Here is a 6904-nt window from a genome sequence, read left to right on the forward strand (position 1 = left end):
GCTAGTTATGAAAACAAAATTGCTACTGATTCTAAAGACAACCACAAAGCATTCTATAGCTGTCAAAAATCTCAATGGCAACACTCAGATCTGCTCTGAGTTACAGCACAATGACACTAAATATACAGAACCAACTGATATTGCCAGCATCCTGACAGATAGGTTCAGTGCTAACCCCCCTCTCACCTCCTAAAGGGCCCATCTTTATACCGGAAGAATGCAAAGTTCCTGTAATCATGGCTGCACAGGTAAAAACTTCACTCTCCAAAGCCAAGAACACAGCATCCATGGGACCTGACAACATCCCAGGCTGCCTTCTACATGAACTACAGAATGAACTGGCACCCCACCTAAGTACCATGTTCAATCATAGCCTCACCTCAGGCTTTGTTCCCATTAAATGGCGCACTGCGACAGATTTTCATCATGGTACACTGCTGCAGTCATTACACTTGGGTTATCCTGCCATTAGGCGGTCCCATAGTCGTAGTCGGCCAGAGTTCCAAAGTCTTGGTCCAGCGTCGGTTGCTGTCGCTTCTTCCCTGCTGTCAGTGCGCCAGGGGTATATAAGATGCATCCAACGCCATTTTCTTCTTTCTTGCCACGCGGTGCCCGAAGCAGATGCAGTTCGCAAGTGCCAGTCGGCCGACTCCTGAGATTTTCGAAGTCAAATTTCAGATCCGAAGTCTTCAATAAAGCTAAGTACCCTGTTGGGGAAACTTTTTTCTTGCCTCAGACTGATGTCAGAAAAAGTTAATAATTGTATTTCTTGTGGGAAGCAAATACCTCATAAGGACTTCCACTATTCCAAGCCTAGGCCCTGATCATGACATCACTAGTGGTCGGTTTTGTGCTAGATTTAACAAACGCACTATAAAAAGACGTTTTGATTTTGCTTTACACTACTTTGGCCGAAGGTTCAATTATACTATGCCGTCGGATCAAACCGATGACGAAACCTCTTTTAGGCCAGTCGCCGGTTCTCAGTGAGGCGCTTTTGCAGCCCCTGACACCCACTACCTCAGAGCCACAGGCTGTCTCTGTCTCCCACGTGGAGACAACTAGGCCTCTGGAAACTCAAGGTATTGGGCCTATGGAAACTAATCCCTCAGATGGGTCCGGAGCTGCTGAGCAGGCATCGGCTTCTGAGGGTGTTTTCAGACCTTCACAACTTACCATTAAAGCAACAGCAAAGACAAAAGTACCATTAAAGACAAAGAAGCAAGTACAGCATTCCGCTGGACAGTCCTCCATGCCTAAGAAACAGATGCGCAAAATGGCCGAAGACCTCATTACTCTAATCAAGGGTTCCCATCCCCCTCCTGAGAAAAGGCCTAGGCAGTATACAGACTGATTTCTCTGATCAGGTTTCCATTTCCTCTGATTCCTCTTCAGACTAGGGATACTCTCTACCCCCCTATGAGGACTCTGATGCTGAAGAATCTATCCCTTCAGCCTCTCCTCCTGAGGATTATTCTTTTGGGGAAACTTTACATACCATAGGGGGAGCATTTCCTTTGGGAAAGTCAGGATTGCTCAGAATCCAAGAAAAGGCTCAGGGATTTCCTCTTATTGCCTCAGCACAGGTCCCTGGCTATTCCACCTGTACTAGATTTTGTGGATGATGTGTTCTCTGAATCCAGCTTATCTCCTGATTCTTTGCCCCCTGCACCAGCTAAGCCAGATAGGTATTATAGAGTCCCTGACTCTCACAAGTTTCTTTATAAAAACCCTTCTGCTGATCCAGAAACTATTTCCCACAGTCCAAAAGGGGTTAAGGCTTCCGTTGCAAAAAATCCAGTACCCTCTGACAGAGATTCCAGATCTTTGGATAGATGGGGGAAGAAAGTTTACACTTCTGCAACTTTAGCAGTAAGGGCTTTAAATTGCAAGTTTCACATGCTTAAGTACCAACAATATTTAATGGCTCAGTTAAAACAGAAAATGTTTGCAAGCTCAGAAGTGCCTGACTGTAAAGAAATGCAGGATTTATTGCATGCAGTTGAACAGGTGGGAAAACATACTCTGCAATGTGGTTTTGATTCTTTAGAGGCCTCTTGAGCTGCAGTTACAGGTTCTGTGATTCAAAGACATGCTTGGTTAAAAGAACAGAGTTTACCTGATCATGTTAAGGAAAAATTATTAGATGCTCCTTTACAGCATGATACCGTGTTTGGTGTTAAGGCAGAAGAGGTGTTAAAGAAAATGGAGGATAAAGCTAAATCTATGCAAACAGTCAGGGATTTCTTACAGGTACAGCCACCTCGATTTAGCAGAAATTGGCCAACAAATAATTGGTCCTTTCCAGTGTCAGGCCACAAAGAGGCAGATCTCAACCCCAAGGCTCTAACAGACAATGACAGTGGGGCACCTCAACCCCAAAAGGAGGTGAGGACAAGTTTCAACCTTACAGGAAACTGTCCCAATTACTTCCCCCTTCGTACACCAAGCACTTCCCTTTTGGCAGCCCCCTTAGGGGGAAAACTAGCACTTTTTTCTCAAAACTGACAAACAATCACCCAAGACAAATGGGTTCTGAAAATATTGTGTCTCAAGGTTACAGGTTCCACTTTCATACTTTACCAAGGCTAAAAGGAATGCCAGACCCGCCAAAAAATCAATGGGCAGAGGCATAAAACAAATTTCAGCCCTCATGGACATGAGAGCTATTCAAAAAGTACCACAACAGGAACAAGGACAAGGATTTTACTCAAGACTCTTCCTGATCCCCAGAAAGGACAAGGTCTGGAGGCCCATATTAGACCTTTCAATTTTAAATACTTACCTGGATATTCCGAAATTCAAAATGTTGACATTACAGCAGCTTCTACCCATGCTGGACAAGAAGGCTTGACTTGTTACTCTGGACCTCAAAGAGGCATACCTGCATGTCCCTATCAGACAAAATTGCAGAAGATACCGCAGATTCAAAGCTGCTAAAATGCACTACCAATTCTCTGCACTGCCCTTTGGCTTATCTACTGTGCCCAGAGTCTTTACAAAGTGCCTGGCACCAGTTATTGCATTTTAAAGTAGCTGGACTTATCTACACCTTTCTATCCTATACAACCCTTGTGGTGTATTTGCTTGTAACTGAGGGTATTGTTTTTATTTTCGATGTATATTTTTTACTAGCAATATGTATTGCCTACCTGCTTGGGGGCACCTGACATCTGGGGCAAGAAAAACTGAAGAAAATGGCATCGGATGCATCTTATATACCCCTGGCGCACTGACGTCAGGGAAGAAGTGACAGCAACCAACGCCGGACCAAGACTTTGGAACTCTGGCCGACTACGGGACCGCCTGACGGCAGGATAACCCAAGTGTAATAACTGCAGCAGTGTGAACACTCGAACATCTACATTTATGGTAGGTACAAAACTGTACTTTATCCCACTCCACAAAGGGGGGGGCCACAACAGACCCCAGGAACTACCGCCCCATTAGCCTGACGAGCCTCATCTGCAAGGCCATGGAACGTATCATCATGGAACTCATAAACAAAGACACTGGAAATCTCCAAACCCTGGACCCCACACAGTTTGGGTTTGTAAAAGGCAGATCATGTCTCCTAAACCTGATAGACTTCTTTGAAGTAGTCACCATAGGTTCATAGGTGCATAGGTAGGTACTAGGCTATTGGCCCTAGGGCCTATACAAGCCTAGCCAAAAATGTACCCTGGCTTTCGCCACCCAAGAAAATTATTTTCCTGTGCCCCTGTCAAGCAGGACCACAGAAGTGATCCCTGGGGTGAATTTCCTGTTACCCATCCAATCATCAAGATTTTTCTTGAAGAGTGCTAATGAGGAGCTCTGTTTGACATAGGTAGGTAGTCTGTTCCAGAGTATGGGAAGTCTCTGGCACAGGAATCTATCCCTCTGATACATTCTGTCTATTGTGGTGACAAGGTGTATGTCCCTAGAGCGTGTAGCTTGGAGGGATTGGGATTTCTTTAAGTGGAAAATGTCCAACAGCTCTGGCTTTGACATAGCTTTGTATGTTAGGCAGAGATCGCCTCTGAGTAGGTGATATGCGACGGAGTAAAGCTGGAGTTTTTTGAGACGGTCTGCATAAGGCATCTGTTTGAGGCTAGTAATCCTCTTTGTGAGGTATTTTTGCGGCCTTTCCAGTTGTTGTAGATGTCTTGTGAGGTACATACCAAAAGGGGCATTGTACTCTATAATGGGTCTAATGAGTGATGAGTAGAGAGGAACAATGACCTCTTTTTTTCTGGATGAGAAACCTTTTGTGATGAGGTGTGCCATGTAGAAGGATTTCCTAACCACTTTGGCGATGTGATTATCAAAGGAGAGACTACTGTCCACCTGTGTCCCAAGGTCTCTTATCACACTTTCAGTGTTAAGTAGACTACCGCCTATGTGGTAGTTCATGGGTACAGAATTTTTACCAAAGGGGATGACAATGCACTTTTTGGCATTGAGCTTGACACCAGGCATCTGTCTCAGTGAGACCCTTTTGTAGGATGTCCACATCGTTAGGAGTTTCAATTATGGCTCCTAGTTTGCAGTCATCTGCAAATTTAGTTAGCCAAAGACCTTCTGTGTTAGCCTGTACTTCAGAGAAGTAGATACCAAACAGGACCCAGGACTGAACCCTGTGGTACTCCACTTGTCACTGGTCTGACGTCTGATTTGGAGTCTGCTACTTTCACAGTGTGGGTTCTTTCAGTAAGCCAGTTGGCAATCCATCTTGTGACATAGGGATTTATATCTAGTTTAGTGAGTTTATCTATAATTCCAGAGTGGGGGATGGTGTTGAACGTCTTGGCGAGATCTAGATAGGCTGTGTGAACCACCTTACCCTCATCTATGGCTTTGGTGACTACTTCAAAGAAGTCTATCAGGTTTAGGAGACATGATCTGCCTTTTACAAACCCAAACTGTGTGGGGTCCAGGGTTTAGAGATCTCCAATGTCTTTGTTTATGAGTTCCATGATGATACGTTCCATGGCCTTGTAGATGAGGCTCATCAGGCTAATGGGGCAGTAGTTCCCAGGGTCTGTTGTGGCCCCCCCCCCTTTGTGGAGTGGGATAACTGTCACAGTGCGCCATTCAATGGGCACAAAGCCTGAGGTGAGGCTATGATTGAACATGGTACTTAGGTGGGGTGCCAGTTCATTCTGTAGTTCATGTAGAAGGCAGCCTGGGATGTTGTCAGGTCCCATGGATGCTGTGTTCTTGGCTTTGGAGATTGAAGTTTTTAACTGTGCAGCTGTGATTACAGGAATTTTGCATTCTTCCGGTATAAAGATGGGCCCTTTAGGGGGTGAGAGGGAGGTAAAGTTAGCACTGAACCTATTTGCCAGGATGTTGGCAATATCAGTTGGTTCTGTATATTTAGTGTCATTGTGCTGTAACTCAGAGCAGATCTGAGTGTTGCCATTGAGATTTTTGACATAGCTATAGAATGCTTTGTGGTTGTCTTTTGAATCAGTGGCAATTTTGTTTTCATAACTAGCTTTGGAGGATTTTATGAGGGATCTCAGCTTCTTACTGAGGCTGACCAGGGAGTTCCTCCAATCATGTGATTTCACTCTTTTTATCAACAGTTTCTTTCTTCTGTTGTAGAGTTTGCTTATGGCAGAAGACCACCAGATTGTCTTCCTTTTTTTGGAGGATAGCATCTTGGTTCTGTTTGGGATAGCACGATCCATGCACTCGTGTAAGTGCTTATAAAGTGCATTTGTGTAGGATTCAGCAGTCGTACCTCTATTGTCCATCTGCATAGGTGTCATGAAGTTTGCCACTTCTGTCTTAAGAAGCGTGAAGTTGGCTTTGGAGACATTTTTTACGGTTGTTTTCCTAATGGGGGGGGGGGGTGGGAGCGGGATGTGGATGTCTAGGGTGATTAGCTTGTGGTTGGATCTGACCAACGAGGAGCTGACCTCTGGTGTGGAACACCGGTCACCCATGTTGGTGATGACCAGGTCTAGGATATTGCTGCCTGTGGTGGGGGTGTGGATAAGTTGATCCAAAGTGTTGGAATTGATGATTTCCAGAAAACGTTGAGCAAAAGAGTTGGTACATGAGTAGTTTTCCCAGTTAATGGTAGGGTAGTTGAAATCACCCATTATTAGAGTGTTGGGTTGTACCTTAATATTTTCTAGTGTATCAAGAAAAGAGGAGTGGGAATCCTGGGGCATGGTGGGTGGTCTGTAGCAAGCTACAATCTGGACTGCGGTTTTGCCCAGAGTTAGTTGAACTTGGATAATCTCTGATGCATTATGCTGAGCAACTAGCTTGGAGGTGTGGATATCCTTAATGAATATGGACACGCCTCCACCTTTAGTGTTTCGGTCTGGGTTTGGTGGCTGAAAGGTGTGGTATGAATTACAGCCTGGTAATGCAGGGGTGCTCTCTGGAGCTTTGAACCAGGTCTATGTCACTGCACAGATGTCAATGTTCTCCATTTTAAGGAGTGTCTCGAGTGAGTGCTTTTTGAGGTTTAGACTTCTAGCATTGAGTGGCATTACCCTCAGATTTTGCTTGCTTGTACCTGTTATGGTGGTGAATTTGTCATTTGAACCTTGCCTAAAAAAGGCACTATAGGGGTGGCAAGAGCCTTTGCCAGTATCCGGAATACCAAGGGTGACAGGTGCAGGCCATCTCTGGAAAAGCAGCATGGTCTGTCGATCATGTCATCCCAGGCAGACAGATACTGGATTCCCTTAGAATGACACCAGAAGCTTAGCCAATTGTTAGTCAATCATTTTGTCCTTGTACTGTGGTGTCATTCTGGGTGATGGCAGGATGCTACTCAGGGCTAGGGTCATACCGGCCTGGGCTACAAGATCAGAGAGCTCCTCCATGTCTCTTTTCATGTAGTCCAGGGAGGTACGTCTCAGGTCATTCACACCAACATGGACAATGACAGAGTCAT

The sequence above is a fragment of the Protopterus annectens genome, chromosome 8.part0 (genome assembly GCF_019279795.1).
Source record: "Protopterus annectens isolate FY-2018-M chromosome 8.part0, PAN1.0, whole genome shotgun sequence".
In the NCBI taxonomy this organism is placed as follows: Eukaryota; Metazoa; Chordata; order Ceratodontiformes; family Protopteridae; genus Protopterus; species Protopterus annectens.